Consider the following 19,736-nt stretch of genomic DNA (forward strand, 5'->3'; position numbering starts at 1 on the left):
CTCAATCACAGCACGCTTGTTCCAGGGAGCAAGAGACTGATTTCAGGGCTGTTTCTGAGGCTGTCTGCAAAATGGAGACAGAGGATCAACCCTGCAGTATTGCTGTTAACACACTCTTGTGAGAATCAAATAATTCTGAGATGAATGTGCTTTGTAGACTATATATTTGCTGTGTGAATACAAGGGGGTTTGAAAAATGTCTATTTTTTATTAAAATCTTTTTTATTTTTGAAAAATGTCTGTTTTAAAATATGTGTTACATTATAAATCTAGGAACGTTTCCCACCCACCTCTGAGGCCCAGACACTGGGTTCTCCTTCCCAGAGAGAACCATCCTTACAGTTTCTTATGTCTCTTTTCAGAGCTAGTGTATGTACAAGACAGGCAATTAACCTTCCTAAGTGCCAGTAATACTACATTAAAGGGATTTATGATGAAGCAGAGCTTCCGGCACATTATACAATGAGAAACTCTTCAAAATGGCTAGGAAATGAAATATCTGGGGCATCAAATTATACTCCATAACCAATTTTAAACCAGGCCTTCTCAGCCTCAGCCTATTGATATTTTGGGCTGGATCATTCACCATCATGGGGTGTAAGTTCTGTGCATGTTTAGTAGTGTGTTTGACAATGTCCCTGGTCTCCACTCACTGGATGCCAGGAGCCAGGCACTGTGGCCCTCCAGTTCCTGAGGGTGGCCGCTGAAAATGTTCCCTGAAGGAAAGGGAGCAACATCACTCTCCATTAAGAGATGCTTTCTAGGGTCTGGGGATGCAGCTCAGTAGAGAGTGTGTTTTGCTTGCATAAGGCCTGGGGTTCCATCCCCAGCATCACAAAGGTAAAACAAAACAAACCAACAAGCAAACACTGTACTAATCTTGTGTGATATTTCTAGAAGAGCAACAGATAATTAAGAGGAAAAATGTACAAGATTCAAAAGGATAAAATTAGAAATCTGTGAAGAAAACAAAAGGAGCTAGGATAGAGAAATTAAAGCTCAACGGTTATTCTGTAATTATTGAAGAATCTTTTCATAAAGGATGGTAATGACAAACTTTCTACAGGGCCTAATAAGAAGTGGGTTTAAAGGAGGAGAAAATGAGACAATTAAACCTTTACACACTGAGAGCATCTTCTTTCTGAAAGTTATTATGAGTGAAATAATCTAGGGTGGTAGGAATTGCGCTCTTGGGGCTTTGTGGTTAAGACTTGAGTCTGTTCAAGTAATGAAATTTGCATTAAAAATTAGCCAAGAATGTTTACTCCATGACCTTGTCTGCTATGGTGTTTTTAATAAAAGCTTTTTCTTGTTACAAAACTAATACATGTTTATTGTAGAAAAGTTAGATTACACATTAAAATTAAAATGAATAAAAATATTTTAAAACACCCTTTATGGGGGGGTACCAGGGATTGAACTCAGGGGCACTCGCCACTGAACCACACCCACAGCCCTATTTTGTATTTTATTTAGAGACAGGGTCTCACTTAGTTGCTTAGTGCCTTGCTTTTGCTGAGGCTGCCTTTGAATTTGTAATCCTCCTGCCTCAGCCTCCCTAGCTGCTGGGATTATTTTAAAACACCCTTAATCCCATTAACCAGTGAAATACCACACTTGGTATTTTGGTAAATTTGCTTTCTAAGTATTTTCTATTTATACACACACACACCCCTATGTATAAAAGATGGATCAATCCACATATAATGCTTTGAAGTTTGATTTTTTTCACTTTATTCACTGCAAATGTCTCTTTTCATCTGTATTTACTATGATATGTTTTAAATTCTAGCATTGTACAGTATCTTAGAATTTAATATATCCTCTGTTTCTGAAGATTTAACTTGCTCCCAGTGCTTTGAGATCATAAATAATTGCAGCAGCCTTTCCCTAGTTGATTCTTTCCCACCTGTCTCATCCCCACTCCCAAACAAGGCGAATTCTTGGCCATAAATTTCTGGAGCAAATAATATCAAAAGCTATCTGAGACCCAGAGTAATTGGTCAAATTATGCATATTTGTACCACTTTTAGAAGGAATTGTTAATCTAGCCTACCAGAAAGATCGTTCAATTTACCTCTTCAAGGGTGGTATTGAGTTTGTTTTTGTTCCTGTTTGTTGTTTAATACTTTGCTGATTTGATAGACGTTGGTGGGGTGTTAGAAGAGTTACTTCATTCTGTTCAAAAATACTTGACCTTTTCTAAGCTGTTAGCTTGTAACTTTTTTTTTTTTTTTTAACAATTGAGCAATCACCTGGAAAAAGAGAAGGTGAAACTAACCTGTTGGGGAAAGCAAAAACAAAAACCAAAAAACCCCAACCGGTCCCCGGATGAGGACGGTGCCTGTATTTAGTCATTTCAGCCAAGTGGAACACAAAGCAAGGCTGTTCCTACAGTCAGCGGTCCTCTTCTGGCCTCAGGGGGTGCATATTATATACCTCTACTTCCCAGGGATTCTGAGAATTCGCGTCCCAGTCGTTCGTGCAGCCCAGCCTCTGTGGCGCGGTGTGTGTGTGTGTGTGGGGGGGGGGGGCGTCCTGTGTCGGGGACACTGGATTCTTTATTGATACAAATGCAGCAAGTGTAGGGGGTGAACGACACCGGCACCACGGACCTCGGGAGTCAAGAAGTGACCAAGGCCGGCTGGGCTGGGCTGGGTTGGGCTGAGCGGTTGGGCGGAGCACGTGACGCTCCCAGGCTGCCTCCGGGGCCCTCTGGGCGCCTGAGGCTGAAATCGACATTTGCTTCTGGCAGGAAAATGAGCTTGTCAGTTTCCGCAGGCATCAGACCGTCCACCCGAAGGAGCAACGGATCGGGGTAGCATTTTAACTTTGTATCTCAGGGATCTGACAGCGAAAGGTAAGTTGTTTGTCACTCAGAAAAAACAAACACGAGAAGAGTGAGCTAGAAAGCCACACTGCCACTTTGACGATTTAAAAAACCTGGTCTTGAAAATAATAGATCGCTGTGAGAGGCAAGGGCTGTATTTATCCCCAAATTAGAGATTGAACGTCTGAAGAGAAAGTTGGTTAATCTGGAGCGAATAGTGGGAAAAGGGCCGAGGTTAAATATAGAAGGACATGAAAGCTGCTGGAATAAATAGCAAGTTACCTTAACTCTTTAACTCTAGCCTGCTTGTAAAACAATTTATTTCACATTTCTCTCAGGGTTGTGGGTGAAGGGAATGTTAAAATTATGATTCAAACTCAAGTGAAAGTGAATTAATCTATATGAAACTGGAATATAAATAGCAGTTTCTGCTTTTGTCCTTTTACGTTTCAAAAATGTTTATGTGGTTTAGAGAAAGAAAAGTTTTGTATGTGTACTGCTTAGTTTGAAATATGCTATTTTAACTTTATGAATTGATCCCAGTTGGAAATTTTTAAGGCTTTCTAGGCAAAGCTATTTCAATTGTGAATGGGAAATGTTGACATTGTACATATTTTCTGTAATAGTAAAATGACTCACTTCAGAATGTGATAAAAATTAGAAAGTGTGAAATAATCCGTTATTGTGAATTAAGTTTTTCATGCCTGAGAGATTAAATGCCTTACCAGAAGATTTAAGAAAATAAAGACACGAATATAATTCTGCTCACACAATGTTGCATTATTTTAAACAATTGATTATTCTAGTAAATAGTATTAAATGTGGTGTAACTATTTTCTTTCTGCAAATACAAATTAATATTGGAATATAGCTATTGAGAGTAATTAAAGCATTATCATCAATGCATTTACTATAATATTCCATAAGGAATTGCTTTGAATTAGTGTCTGATGGAATACTGGATATAGGATTTGAGTCATTGAACCTCTATGCAAAGTATGTCCATGCACATTATAGCTTAAGTGTCATTTTGATTTGCACTAAAGTATTTCCCTACTGAATGTGCTAAATGCTAGTTTTAAAATGAAACACTAAACTGCATTTCCTTTCACTATAATCTCCGATTGCTAGTTATTTTGAAATCCTTTTCCAGGCTTGAAGCCTGTGATAATTTGGGTTTCTCCTTCTGTGTGGTTTGTTTTCCATAATTCCTCGTGAAAGGGAAGCAGTGTACTTTAAGCAAAACGCCCTGAAGGGTGGTCAGAGCGAGGGTTTCCAGCCACGGCCCTCCTTATTTCCCCAGACGTTCAAGGTCTTTCCCTCCGCTGATCTCCCCGCCTAGCTCCCAAGTAGTCACGTGGCAGCGTGGAGCCCTCCTCCCGGTGACGTCACGGCGCTCGCGGCCGTCGCACTGAAGAAAGGATGCTCTAGGATGCTGTCCAGGTGGGCGGCCGCGCTGCGCGATGTGGCACTGCAGGTAAGGGGCGCTCGGCGCTCGGACGCCCTACCCGGGGCTCCCGGTGGTGCGGACTCTGCAGGAGGAGCCCCGGCGGGTTGGCCTGCAGCCCAGCAGCGCCCCCAGAAACAGAAAGTGGGGCCTCTGGCCGCTGTGGCGCCTGCTGCCCACAGCTACAAGCTGCTGCTGCTGCTGCTGCTGCTGCTGCATGCACCAGGCAGGGAGTGGCCTGGTGCAAGTCCACGCGTGACTTGGGTCTTGGCGTGCCCATACTGAGAAAAAAGGGCAGGGACCAGACAGAAAGACAGGAACCTCTTGTTCAGAAGGGGAAAAAATATGGAATGACCACAATACATGCATTCTAAGGAAGAGAGGGGCTTTTGAAAGATAACCATCAACTATTTTTTTTACTGTCATTGTGCTTAAATAATGACAAATTTCTTAATTCTCTTCACAGGGGATTGTTCTCAGGAATTAGCCTCATGTCTTTTAAAACAAAAGCTTGCTGGGGAATGGCAGCTTCTTGGTTAACATTTTAAGGGCCAGATGTGCTATCTAAATTATTTTGCATTTTGCAGTATTTCAGCATTTAAATGCATCTTTTCTTCCAGATGTTTTCAGTAGATTTAAAAAATAACAATATCCAGTAAAACAGAATAAAATAAAATGCAGTCTCCAAAGGTAGCATGCCAGTGCCTATAAGAGATGGCTACATCTCTAAGAACAAAGTGGTCTTTAGCAGGGGGCGGGGGTGGAGATGACACCAAACCCTAAGAATTTCCAGCCTTCTTTTTAATTCCCTTGCTGAATAATCAGCTTGCAGAAGGCAGGGGCCTGATGACTCAGCGACAAATGGAGTGGGTCAGGTGACTTCAGTTCCAGCATGACAGTTGTGGGGGGATTTTAATGAACTTTTCCTCACCCTGTTTACATTCCTTTCTCCTGGTCTGTAGCCAGGATGTGCGAGGGCTCCCTTAGGAGGGGAATGTGCCATTCTTTCCTGAAAACCAGACCCCTCTGGAAGCTGAGGCATCAGTCAACAGTATTGGAACTCACACCATGAATAATTTGCCCCATCAGCAACTTTGGGGTACTGCTGAAGCAGTGCTGTTTTCCTTGATAATTGAAGAAGGCATTTCTTTTAGAATTTGAGATACCCTGATGTGTTACTGCAGTAATTCAGTAATTTATTTATTGCAGTTTTCTTTCTTTGGTTCAGTTGGCTACAAGGATTAAGATCAGCAGAGGGCGTAGCTCTGTGCGTTTAGTATGCGTTTAGTCTGTGCAAGGCCCTGGATTCAATCCACAGCATAAAAAAAAGGAAAAAGAAAAAAACAGCCCCCTGTCTCTACTCTCCAGCCCAACCCTAGCAGAACAAAGCAGGTGATGCGAGTGGACTTAATAGAGACCTGGCTTTTTGACTGTGTGACCTTGGACAAGTCACTTGGTGTATTCAGGCCTGTTTTCTCAGCCTCAGAGTAACAAAGGAATTCAGATTAGGGTTTCTCAGTCTTGGCACAGTTGGCATTTGGGGCTGATAACTCTTTGTCATGGGGACTGTCCTGTGCATTATAGGATATTTAACAGCATCTGTGTCCCCACCTACTAGATGCCAGTACCAGTTCCCTCCTGTCAGTTGGAACAACCCAAAATGTCACCGGACATTGCTACATGCCACCTGAAGACTCTTGCCCCCAGGTTGAGAACCTCTATTTAGATGATCTTTATGTTTGTTTTGTGATGCTGGAGATTGAACTCAGGGCCTCTCGTGTGCCAGGCAAGTTCTTTACCACTGAGCCACACCACCAGCCCCTAGGTAATCTTTAATTGTTCTTAATTGTTTTAATTGGCTCCAACATTCTAGAATTTATTTTTCTATGATTTGTTCAATGTGGAATCCTTGTCAAAAATCTGATTCCCTTTCATAATGTCATATATATATGAAATGCAGTGTCTAGTGAAAGTTTTTTATACTGAGAGTTTCCAGAAACAGTTTCTGTCAAAAGTGGAGGAGGCTATTTGTATGCCATTTGTAGTTGGAGGTCCAGCCTGACAGAAAAGGTGAGTGTTGGAGGAAAAAACAGAGCTCTAGATGAACGTGTGCTGAGACTGTGGACTGGAGTGCGTCCCCATGCATGTTAAATCTCAAGCTGGGGTAGACCTGGCAGCAGAGAGGTCACGTCTTTGCAAGATTGGCAATAACAGTCAGCACTCAGAGGTGTCCTGAGGATGAAATGAAAGGAGATGATATATTGTACTGGTGTCAAATGTGGCGAGGACATGGTGGTGATGTCCACACAGATAGGAGGAGGCAAACACAAACTGCCCACAGAACCAGCCACCTGAAGAGTCCCTCAGTGTGGTGATGGTCACGTGCTTTAGGCTTTAGTACAGCACCTGTGTCTAAAGGTCTGGCTTTGCCACTTATGAGGATGATTGGGTCTGTATCATTTCACCTTTCAGAGCAGTTGCCAAATCCATAAAATGGGACCACTGCCCTTGCTGATCCTGCTTTCTTGGTGTTTGGGGAGGATTAAAAGGTTGTAAGAGGGTCTGCAAGTTGGGAAACTCCCTAGAGACAAGCCACAGAGATGACAGAGGTGTCACAGAGGTGACAGAGGTGTGGGATGTGTTTACTATAGGGTGAGGCTTAAAAGGACCAGATCATATTTCCTTATCCCCCGGGCCTGGGACCACAGTGTACCCCTCTCCTGCATCCCCTTGCTGCAAGATCTCTCCTTGTCTAGCTCTTCCTTCCTGGCCCCATAAAAACTGGTCTCCTATGAGGATCAGGAAAGCCCTCCTGGGGGAATGTTGACCTTTAGTGAGAAAGGGCTGCTGCCCCTAAGGCTGGGACCGTAGCAGCTGGTCCTGTCCACTCTCCAGGCCATTTTCTTCACAGGCCATTTTCTTCTGTCCTCAGCATCCAGGCTACTCCTTCCACATCCAAAGCAGGCCTTCCAAACTCTTGTGGCCCTCGGAATACTTGATGCTCTGCATCCCTGCCCCCACAGCCATCTGGCCTTGTCTTTTCAACAGTCAGTATCACAAAAGAAAATTAGAACAAAGAGGAGGGCTATTCTTTATCAAATGACACTTCAGAGACTGAATAGTCAAATGTAACTTGTAGCCCTTGATTGAAACCTGGCCTGAACAAACATGTGTAATAGGCATTTGGGGGGCACTTGGGAACCGTTTTATGTGACTGGCTCTTCGATGATATTAGACTAGTGTTGATCTTATGAGATGTGGTGATTTGGGGTGTGGTAGGCAGCCTCTGAGATGAACCTGCGACCTCCACCCCTGACAGCCACAACTTTGCATAATTCTCTCCCTTTGAGTTTGGGCTGTGCCTGGCACATGAGTCACATGAATATGATATAGCTGGTGTGAAGGGATGGCACTTCTGAGATTAGGGTATAAAGAGTCCATCGCTCCCACCTTGGGTATGTTTTCCTCTCTTGAACCAGAGGAAGGAGCTGTCATGTCATGAGCAGCCCTATGGTGTGGGAACCCGAGGTCCTCTAACAGTCCCCATACCCATCCCCAAACTGAGACCTGCCAGTGGCATGAGTGTCCTTGACAGGAGATCCCTCAGCCTCTGCTGAGTCTTGAGATGACTGCTAGCCTCTCCTGGATTCCTGACACAGAAGCAGTGAGATAAGCCTCTTTACTTCCTGTTGCTAGGTTTGGGGGCAATTCATTATACAGTAATAGCTAATACATGCAGAAAAGTCTTATTTTTTGAAGATGTGTGTTGAAATATTTAGAGATGAAATTTCATGATAGTAATTATTGGCTTTTGTCTCAATTTTTCTTACATTTTTTGAGATCTTTATAATATATGGCTGAAGACAAATGAATTACTCTCACACCTCATTTTACATTCATTCTGTTGAAGTATCACATATCATGTAGCCTCTGGAAAATTCCATCACACTCTCATGAAAGAATGGGCTTGAAAAAAGATAAATTATTATAATAATATTTTGACATCATGGACCCCTTAAGGTGTCTTGGGGATTCCAAGGAGTCCCCAGATCCTACTTTGAGAGCCACTGCTTTAGATCAGTAATTTACTTTTTTTAAAAAGGATTTTAAATCTCCAGTTCTTCAGTTACTCAGTCAACTGTCAGAGACAATAAGAGCAAGCCTTGACTTAGAGACTTAAGCCACACGGAGTTCAGAACACAAGCACTGATACTCACAGTGCTATAGACACACAATAAGCTTGCAGTGAATGCAAGAATAAAGTATAAAAAGTTATGTGAGGAGTAGTCTTTTTCCTGGTCTGACATTTTCGAGTTGACCTTTCTTTGTCTTTTTTTTTTTTTTAGCTCCTAAAACAAAGCATGTGTAAGCTTTTTGAGGGACGGGCAGGGTACTAGGGATTGAACCCAGTGGTACTTTACCACTGGGCAACATCCGCAGCCCTTTTTATTTTTTATTTTGAGACAGTGTCTCACTAAGTTGCTAAGTACCTCGCTAATTTGCTGATGCTGGTCTTGAACTTGTGATCCTCCTGTCTCAGCCTTCCAAGTTGCTGGCATTACAGGGATGTGCAACTGTAAGAAACATGTATAAGCTTTACAAAAAGTTGTGCAAAGAAATACACATACACACATGGATGGATGTACGTACACATAATCTGAAAGAATAAGAAAATACATTAATAAATTATTTTACAAATGCTCAATGGGATAAGTGAATTCAAAACGCCTTCCCTAAGTAAAATTCAGTATTAATTGGAAAAAAATTGTATTCATTCTTCTGTTGGTTTGGTATAAAATATAGTTAAAGCTTTTATATGTCCATGACAAAACTATTTATGCATAATTTATGTAAAAAGTATGGAATGCTAGGCAATTTTAAAGAACTTCAAGTCATAAAACAGGTTTAGTCATTCCTCAACTATTTTTTTTTCTTTCTTTTTCTATTTTGGCACTGGGGATTGAACCAAGGGATACTGTACCACTGAGCTACATCCCCAGCCCTATTTATCTTTCTTTTGAGACAGGATGTTGCTAAATTGGTGAGACTGGCCTCAAACTTGCGATCCTCCTCTTCAACTTCCCAAGTTGCTGGAATTACAGGCGTGCACCATAATTTTTCAAACTTTGGAAGTTGTGATTATGAAACAGACAATTCTTCAAAAGTTTTTGTTTACTAGTATGTGATTTCAATTAATTTGTTCTTTAGTTCTCAAATTCATGTAAATTTAGTCATGAAACAAGGGCCTTTGCTAGTTTGTCTGATAAAAGAATCCTAAGTAGAGGCAACAAATTAAAAGTAGATGCCAAGGGATGTTTAAATGAAGTAGTTTTAAGCATAGGTTAAATTCCTTCAGACTTGCTTGTTTGAAAGGGCAGAAAGGAAAAGTTTTCCAAGGATAAGGGCCGAGTGCAGAGTTCTGTCAATACTATTTCTCCTTCTAGTCTTACCCCTGGATTTAAACAGAACAGCACAACACGGGGCATTCAGTGCTGAGAAGCAATGGGTCTCCAAGGCCTCTGCTGTGATGGGCAGATGAGAGGCAGAGTAGGAACCCAGACACCGATGCAAATAAACTTGTTCAGATGGTAATTTACTTTTAGTGGTTCAGTGAAATGAAGAGAGAGAAAGAGATAAGGCACATATAGTTATATATGAACAACACTGAATCTGATCAGTGTTATTTATTGGATTCTTCTGCATAATGCTCTGTGTATTTGAAAATGTTTATAATAAAATGTTCAAAAAGAAATTAGACTTTTAGATGTGAGTGGGGGGGCGGATATTCTGATTGAGTAGGTCTGGCGGTGAGGCCCAGAGGAGCATTTGAAAAAAATGTTATTAGTGCATTATAGTTATACATAATATTGAGATTCATTTTGACATAATTATACAACCATGGAATATAATTTGGTCCAATTCGGTCCCCAGGGGAGCATTTTTAGGTGGTGTTCCAGGTGCCCCTGATCACATGGGTCCAAGACCCCCCCATTTCTGCTTCCCCAGAGGTCCTCGCTGTATCTGCCTTTTCTCCACCCCTCAACCTTGCCATACCAGACTGAGGGCATTTAGTGGTGATGGTTTCTCTCTTCTCCCACAACTGGTGGGGGCAGGTGTGTGGGGTGCCCTCTCTCACCTGTCTGCTCCCTCCCTCCCTCCCTCTTCAGCAAACTCTTGTGTGTTGGTGGTGGAGAAAGTCTCTTTATCAGTCTTTGGATTAACCACATTTTCAGCGGGTGACCAGAGAGAATCTTTCCCTTTTATGTGCAGGAATGGGTTTCTTTAATAGATTATGATAAGTATTTTTAAATGACTTGTTTTTCCTTGGAATTGTAATACATGTGTGCGGTGAGCATTTCCAGGTTGTATCAAGAACATTTAGCTTCCTTCCTATTCCCAGTCTTCTGGTCCCACCCCTGAAGCAATGATCAATAACCTTCTTTACATTGTTTCAGAAAATGTCTCTGCAAATGTACTCATTATATAATGCATAGATCACTTTCCTCTCTTTTCTTCTTTCTTGGGATATAATTGCAGAGTGAAATATATGGGTCTTACTGCAGTTGATTATGACACATCAAGACAGAGCCTTACTGGTACCCCAGGGGGTCCTCCTGGTCCCTCTGTAGTCAAACCTTCTGGCAAGTGGCAGTCATCATTCTGGTTTCTGTCAGCACAGGTTTTGTCTGTTCTTCACCCTCACATAGATGCAGTCATACAACATGTACTTTCATATCTGGCTTCTTTCACTCAACATGGTTTTGAGATTTATCCATGTTGTTTTGGGTAGTGGTAATTCATTCATTTTCTTGTAAATAGCACTTTTAGAGATAAAATGGGACCATTTGATACATCCTGCTTCTCTTACTACTATTGTTTGGAGACCATTGTGTGTCAGCATGCCCATAGTATGTTTGTTCCACTGTGTGACAGTACAGTAATTTATTCAACCAGTTCTTGATTGATGGACATGTGGATTAAGTCATTCTTTTGTGATCAATGATAATGGTATTATATGAATGTAAAAATTCTCAAGAGGAAAAGATTCACTAAGATTAATTAAATGAATAGAATTCAGATGTTGGAAGTGAGCTTTAAAATCAAAGTCATCCTTATATTTTACATATGAGGAAGAGGTGTCCAGAGATATCAAGTGACTGGACCAAGGTCACATGACTGATCTGACGGAGCCATGAACAACCCAGGTGTCTCATATCCTGCATAGAATGATCTTTTTTCCACTCTATGCTCTGTGAGGGCAAGGTCATGCTTATCTTATTTAGTTCTATAAACACAGTATGTAGCACATAGCAGGAGCTCATTAAATTTTTGTTGAATGAAAAAATAAGTGATCTATTAATGTTCTGAGAAAAGACCATCCATATCATGAGAACTGCAAAAGCTTTTCCACAGGACATGATCCTCAATATTCATCCATTCATTTGCTCATTCACTACCTTAATTTCTTTTCCATTCAGTAAATATTCCTTGGGTCCTTGCTGTGTGTCCAGGTCAGTGTTTCTCAAGCTCGATCTATGGACATTTGAGGCTGAATGGTTCTTTGTAGTGGGGGCTATCCCGTGCACCGTAGGGCATTTAGCAGCATGCCTGGGCTCCATGCACATAACAGCAGCCCTACTGTTGTGACAACCAAAAATTCCAGTCATTGCCAGGTGTCCTCTGGCAGGCAAAATTGTGCCCCACTTGAGACAATGATAAGTCTAGGAGGTGGGATACCTGTAGAACCAAATGGGCAAAGCTCATGCCCTTGAGGAACTGTCGCTGGAGTTCATGAGAGAGGAAATCCCTGTTTCGTAGGTTATGCTATCGAGTGGAAGAGTAGGAGGCCAAGAATGGATGCAGTTCTTGAGAGCAGGGTGACCTGCTGTTGGCTGAATTGAATCTTAAGTTCGAGAGCAGAACCTTCCCCAGTGGAGGTGACTTTTAAGTCCTCCTGCAGCTACTCCCAGAAAAGGGGAGTCCTGGAGGGCTCAGGTCAGGCCCTTAGACCCAGGCCGGGGCCAATCTGGCAGTGAGAGCAAGTGTGGTGAGCAACAAGTTGCATGGTGGGCGCCTCTATCTGAGGCCAGCGTCTACATCTGACCTCAGCAACAACTTCAATGCCTGGGTCAACTTGGGGATTGGCTGATGCAAGGGCAGTACAGTGAGGCCTGTTATGCTTATTCCTTAGGGCCTGCTCCTTGCCTGGCCACCAAGACTTGCTGACTCATCTCTTGGTGGCCACTGCTGCCTGAGCTTGTGCCTGCCCAGCAGTTTTACAAGGGCTTTGTGACCTGACAGTGTTTGTGTGCTTCTTGGTTCCTAGCTTCCTTTCTGGTTGCTTTGGCTAAATGTGAAACTTGTTTTCCTCCTCCAGTGTCACCCTTGGAGGCGCTGGTTGGACTGAGGCTTTGTGGTTAGGATAGAGGAGGTCCAACCACAATGAGTTATTTTTCCTCTTAGCTCAGTCATACCTTTCATCAGCGACCCTTTCTCCTCAAACCTGCAAAATGACTAAAATTTCAGGTTCCATCTTGGCTCCAGTGGCTTTGTCCTCTTCTCTGTGGTCAGCCTGAGGACAGGAAGGACACATCTCAGCTGTCTTTAATGCTTACTGGTATAACTTTTACAAAGTGGCTAGCCATGCATGTCTACTTACATTTTTTTAATCTCTCGGGGGTTGTGCACAGGTAAGAAGAAAATAGATTGTAGTGGAGGAAAACTTGTCAGAAAATAGTCAACAGTCTGAGGAGGTCCCAGGAGAGGAAGGAACATGAGTGATATTTCCCTCCAGCACTGTCTTTGGAAGCTGTTATGGGTTGAATTGGGTCCCCTTCCAAATTCATATGTTGAAGTCCTAACTCTCAGTATTTCAGAAAGTGACCTAATTTGGAGACAGAGTATTTACAGACGTAATCAAGTTGAAATAGGTCACTGGGGTGCGCCTCTAATTTACTATGACAGGTGTCCTTATAAGAAGAGGAAATTAGAGCACAGACACACACACAGAGGGATGGAAGGACACGAAGAGACGACACCATTGCTAAGCCAAGGAGAGAGGCTTAGACCAGATTCTTCCCTTAGAGCCCTCAGAAAGAAATAATCATGCTGATATCCCCATCTCTTACCTCTAGCCTCCAGAACTGTGAGACAATCATTTCTGTCATCTGAGGTACCAATATGTGGTACTTTGTTGTGGCAGCCCTTGAAAACTAATACAGCAGTGTTGTTTGTGGCTTGATCCAGTTCCCCCCTTACCATCTGTGACACTTAACCTCCCTTCTGCCTCTTCTGCCTTAGTTTACTTATCTGTAATGTGGGCCTGCAGGTGACAGTATTTGATGCACAGGGTGTGAGGAGCCCTACTGACATAATACATGTGAAGTGCTTAGAACAACATCTGGCACACTGTTGTCGGTGTTGTTATTGAAAGGGGTGTCTGGGGAAATTCTACATTGTTGGCTCTTGGCACTGGAAACACAGAGACCTCATGCCCCCATCCCCCCTGGGGTGAGGGTGTGAGAACACTGAGTTGATTGTGTCACCCAAGGCCACATGAGGTTGGCCTCATCTCCTTTCCAACATGCAGGCTGGGTTTCAAAATGGGACAAATAGCTTCATGGGCCTGAGGCTGTGGGAAGCCTGCCATGGGCCACAACAGCTCACCCAGTCCTACGTGAGGAAGACTCTAGTAGTGAAGGGGTACAGAGAATGCTAGAGAGGGACAGGGAGGTGGGCCAGGGAGGAAGGAGGAAGAGGGAAAAGGAAGTGACTGTCCCTCTACTCTGAGGCTACAGGCAAAATTATGAAACAGGCCAAGTTTAATTCTCCCAAGCCTTTCTGTACACTGTTTTGCTCCCAGTCTCCCTTTCCTGAGACTGTCTTTGGTCCTATGACCCTTGGCCCCTTGCTGGGTGGCCACCATGGGACTCCTGTCACTGTCAATGCCTCACAGTCTTCTATCTGGGGAAACCCAGCCTGGTGTTTGGAGGGTTGGCCTTAAAGGGCCAATAATCCTCCTCACCATCCTAGAGGTATCTACACTTTTTAAAGTGAGACTCCATGATCTCAGATGAATTTGTCATTGCTGGGGTTTCAGGCAAGGCAGAAACATGAGGTGAGAAGCTTCTGCTGGTGTGGTTACTGGCCTCCCAGATAGGCCCTGATGGCCCCGCCTCCTGCCTCACGGCCATATGTCGTCCCTTCCTCATGCAAGAGCTTGGATCTGACCTGTGCAGACAGGGATTCATCCTTTTTTGTAGTTGTGTGTAGTCCATAGTTTTCTCTGCATATAATGTCTTTTTTTTCTTACTGCTTTAAGAGACCCTCTTTTTCACTCATTTTAACAATTTGATTACAATATGCCTGGGGGTAGGTGTGTGCATGTGTGTGAGAGCATGCACATGCATATGGACTTGGAGTTCACAGAGCTGCTTTTTTATTTTTTAATTTAATTTTTTAGCAGTAGATAGACACAATACCTTTATCTATTTATTTTTCTGTGGTGCTGAGGATCCAACCCAGTGCCTCACATGTGCTAGGCAAGTGCTCTACCACTGAGCTACAGCCCCAGCCCCAACAGAGTTTCTTGTATCTGGGAGATTATAGTTTAGTAGTTTAAATCTTTCTGTAGAACAACATTTTCTATAGTGAATGTTCTGATTAGCTTTTCAAAATTTATTTCAGAGAAACTTCTTGGGAGAGTTTAAAGGGATTTTGTGGGGGCTGGCGATGGAACCCAGGGCTTTCACATACTAAGCTGCATTCTACCACCTAACTATACCCCTGGCCCCTTGAAAGGATTTAAAAACCAACTTCCCTCTTGATCCCCTCCCTCCACTTGCATGCGAATGACAAAGAAGGGTTTGTCTGGAGGGCTGCTTGAGTAACTGGCAGGTTGTGGCGCTTTTAGCCTCTGTTCCGGGTTCAGAGTCCATTCCCATGGCCCCAGCAACTTTGTGTCAAATGCCTGTGGTGGGATATCAGCCAGGATGCTTGGTTGCTGCACTTGGCAGGATGTTTGTCTGTATTTGTCAGCTTTTTTCATGGGTGAAAAATAATGAGAAAACTCAAGATGAATTCAAAAATTTAAAAGCAAAATGAAATAAAACCAGTGGAGGAGAGCAAGTTCTGCCCTTCAGATTTGCCTTGTTCAGATTATAAAACTCGCAGTGGTGCTGTTTCAGTCACTTGCATTTTACATGTCCCCTGACCCCCATTGAGTTTCCATAGTCATTTAGCCCTCTCTATGTGCACAGATAAAACATTGTTCTTGTATCCATTCTTGAGCATGCCCATGCAGAGATGTCCAAAGCATCTGACTGACTGCTTGATAAGAGTTGCATATATATAGGCAGATATAGTATTAATTATACTCTTTGTAGAATAGAGATGTATATGTGGCTGGCTAAACTTTTTAGGGTTAGTGGATATTATTACTCATGGCAGGGTTCAGCAAATGCTTCTTTAAAGGTCTGGATAGTAAATAGAGATGAGTAAAACAGGCCTCAGCTCTCAAGGAGCTCACAGTCAAACAGGGGAGCAAGCCAGTTGGAAAATTATTATTCCAACAAAATGCAGTTTATGAATAAGATCAATATGAAAAATATTAGTAATTAAACACAATGGACAGGATGCAGGCATGAAGTAGAACGGGAGGTGGGGAGGGAATAAAAGTTCATACTAGACTACTGGTTTCTGTGTGGGCCCTGGAGCAGCAACATCAGTTTCCCTGGGAGTTGATGAAATGCAGAATCTCAGGCCCAGCATAGCCCTGCTAAAGCCAGGAGCTGAGCCTGTGGTGGGGCAGGGCCTGGAGGTCTGTATGTGCCCCACCCTCCTGGTAGTGCTGGCAGAGGCTTAGGTTTGAGAACCACTGACCTGGGCAGTGATCTGCTACCAGTGTTCTGCTGGGAGGCTTGTGACAGGCCATTCTGTTGCTTAGGTTGTGTCCCTCAGGTGCCGAGGCCTTGGCACAGCTCGAACCTTTTTCTTGGGGGACTGATCATCCATTCCTATCTGTAAAGCATATCAGGAAGATTCTCAGATTTCTTACATGGAGGGAAAGTTTTATTTTGTCCATTAATACAGCATAACCATTCTTCTTTTAGGTTTTGTGCTTCGGTGTCATTTGTGAAAACTCTTTGTCTAGCTCTTGGTTATAAAGCTTTGCCCATTTGTATGAGGTCTTAAAAAAAACACTCAGGTGGGTTTTACAAAGGCCAAGGTGTAACTAGCTGAAGAAATGTATGGTACCATGTGATGCTGCCTGTTAGGGTTGTCTCCCAAGTGGAACTTGAGGCCAAGTTTTCTTGGGGGAGGTGCAGGGACTCCAGGGAAGTGAGACCAGGAAAGGAAGGCAGCCATCAACTATCAGTGCTGTTCCTGCAGCTGTGACCAGAGCTTAACTCAGCACTTAGGAAACTCTAGGAAATGATGCTTGCTGTTTCAAGGCCCCCAAGATCACCTCTGGCCCAAGAACTCAGCGTGTATTATATTCATGGATATGATTTATTATAGTGAAAGGACACAGAGCCAAATCAGCAAAGGGAAAAGTGCACAAGGCAAATCTAGAGGAAACTAGGCGTGTGTTTCTGAGAATTCCCTCCAGTTGGAGGTACGCAGGGCTTGCTTCATTCTTCCCATGAGTCGACAACCCTTGCAGAACATTGTCGACCAGGAAAGCTAGTTAGAGACTCAGTATCCAGGGTTTTTATTGGTGACTGGTTACCTAGGCACACTCTGCCTAAAATGTATAAAAATTCCAGGCTCTTAGAAGGAAAGCAGACACTCAGCATAAATCATGTTAGGACATTTTAGGCACAGTGGTTGTGAGGATGGCAGGAACCCTCCCCAAACCCAAGTTCCCAGATGCCAACCAAGAGCAAGCAGGCTTCTTAAGGAGAGCAGCCTTGGGCCTGCTACATTGTCTTTTCTGCACAGGCACAAAACACAGGCCTGGAAATGACCCCATTCAAGGGGCAGGAGAGTGGGGGTATTTTGACATCAGTGCTGGTAGTCATCAATGAATACCTGCTCCCAATGATGCATTTCAGGCATGTGACGTGAGCAAAACCACTTTCTGTGGGTATCAAACAATGCTGTCAGGCACAGGATACCACTGGAAATCAGCTGGAGCTTACCAGAAGTTTTGGACTGATCTGGATAGGGTACTGGCAGCATCAGATACAGCAGTAGTCATTCTAGAAATTGGGTGAGGAAGACAAAGCCATGTGTACAGGGTGATTTGCATGCACATGGTCAGGTGGCAGTATTACAACTGTGGGTGAAGTGATCAAGGTCAAGGCTTCCCACCGAACATCCTTGGGATGTGGCAGGAGTCCCTGGTATAGGATATTGCTGAGCCATGAGGTGCAGAAAGAGCCACAGGCATATTCCTTCTCCTGTTGTCTGCCTATTGGCAGGGATGGGAAAGTGTGTGTGTGTGTTTGTGTGTGTAAGGGTGTGTGGAAGTACACTGTGTGAGCATTTGTTTTTATTTATTTATTTATTTTAGCTAAAACATGTTTATTCATTTCCTTAAAATGTAGGAAGAAAAAAAAGATACAGATAACATGGAGATTATATGAGTTTGCTCTGTCTGCCATAATAAAATCTCATATATCAGGTGACTTAAACAATAGACATTCATTTTCTCCCAATTCAGGAACCTGGGAGTCTGAGATCAAGAAGTTGGCAGAGTTGGTTTCTTCTGAGGACTCTGTTATTTGCTTGTAGATCATTGTCTTCTTCCCATGTCTTCACACTGTCTTGCCTCTGTGTGTGTCTGTGTCCTATTTTCTCCTTTATTCAATGTTTTTCCAAGCAATATCCTTTGACCATTCTTTTTAAAAATAATTATTTTATTTTTATTTATTTTTCCATTTATTTTATTTATTCATTCAGTTTCATGTGGCGCTAAGGATCAAACCCAGTGCCTCACACATGCTAGCCAAGCGCTCTGCCACTGAGCCACAGCCCCAGTCCCCCTTGGACCACTTTTTAGTTGACTATTTGGTTTCAACGGTTTAGTCCGTTGTGGGCTGACTCCATAGCTCTGGTCCCAGGTGAGGCAGAACATCACGGCAGAAGGGTGTGGCAGAGGAAGGTGGCTCAGTTTATGACAGCCAGGGAGCAGAGCTCTTTTATTTTTAAACTTCCACTTTTAATGTTTCAATTCTGAGCAGCATGAATAGGCAAAGAAGTGTTTGCTACAGTCTCAAACATTTGTGACAATTTTTTTTTGCCTACATCCACACAAGCAGATTAAGAGAACATGGCTCAGTTGTATAATTTGAAGACAGTGATTAATTTGTCCTAGACTGTAGTGCTTAAGCATGGCATGTTGTGTGCATCGAGACCAAGGGTCTGAATACAGGTAACCCAGGGTATCCTCATTTTGTGCAAGCTCTGGTTTACTCCCTGTTTCGGAGAACTGAGTGGAGAATGAGGAGCTGCGGACCAGCTGGCCTGGCTGTTGGCAGCTCAGCAGGGCAGATGACGCACCCATGTCTGACTGTGGAGCCAGGTGCTCTAACTCACCCCCACCCCCATGGCCCACTTTCAGCCATTTGTATCACCCCTTCAAACTCTTCCTGAACCTTTGTGTATACTGCTGAATATGCTAAATAATTATAAAATAAACACCTGTGTCACCACTTTACCTCCCAGGTCAGGACCAAATGTTTACATTGCTGGCATCTTCTGTCCCCATCCATCACTCCCCCCTCCTCCTGAAAACCTCTCTCCTGACTTCTACTATGCTTATATCTCTGATTTTCTTTGTAGATTTACCACTGAATTATGCATTCCTGAGAATCATACTTTACTTCTGTTTTTGAACATTACATAAATGGAAACACATAGTGTGTACTTTAATGTGTTTGGATTCTTTTGCTCAGTGTTCTGTTTTAAAGTCATTAGTTGCAGGCATCTTTGGTGATGTATACTTGAGTCAGAGAGTGAGTAGAAGAGAAACCACTGATGGTGACAAAGAAACTGCCAAAGGTTGGAGAGGGAATTATCATTTCTTTGGGTAGAGCTGGAGCCTTGGGCTATGTGGCAACCAGAGGTAGGAGTTACAGGGCAAGCCCAGGGGCAGGAGTACAGATGAGAGGGTCGGGTAGGGAGGAGGAGCTAAATAAAGGTTGGAGCCCAGATGCAGAATGGTGGAGGCAATCCTCCTATGGGTGGTTGCTGAACCTGTGGATTCTGGTGGAGCTCCCTCTCGTGGCCATATGCTATAATGACATTGCCTCTGAGCCCAGGGGCATCTAGCCTGGTGGCCTTTACAGGACCTGCCAGCCAGCAGACATGGGTCTTCAGCTCAGCACCTTGAGTAGTCCACATAGGTCGCAAGAAAAGGAACTTTGAAAGACTGCTTGTGAGGAGTTTTGGGGGCTTCTGCAAAATATGTAAGAAATGAAGCTTTTGGGGTGTTAATTTTTGGATGCTATCTGA

The 19,736-nt window shown here is 43.3% G+C and overlaps 1 protein-coding gene across 3 annotated transcripts in view; it reads left to right on the plus strand.

Annotated features, from left to right (window-relative positions):
- Positions 1-2,719: 2,719 nt before the first annotated feature.
- Clcn4 (chloride voltage-gated channel 4) overlaps positions 2,720-19,736 on the plus strand; it is a 70,317-nt gene continuing 53,300 nt past the window's right edge. Inside the window, exons 1-2 of one of the 3 annotated variants that reach the window (XM_047536266.1) lie at positions 2,720-2,860; positions 4,134-4,307. The gene's annotated coding sequence lies outside the window, so the exon portion shown is untranslated. The remainder of the gene's footprint in view (positions 2,861-4,133; positions 4,308-19,736) is intronic. The other 2 variants (XM_047536267.1, XM_047536268.1) reach the window with 2 other exon arrangements.

The sequence above is a fragment of the Sciurus carolinensis genome, chromosome X (genome assembly GCF_902686445.1).
Source record: "Sciurus carolinensis chromosome X, mSciCar1.2, whole genome shotgun sequence".
Taxonomy (NCBI): Eukaryota; Metazoa; Chordata; class Mammalia; order Rodentia; family Sciuridae; genus Sciurus; species Sciurus carolinensis.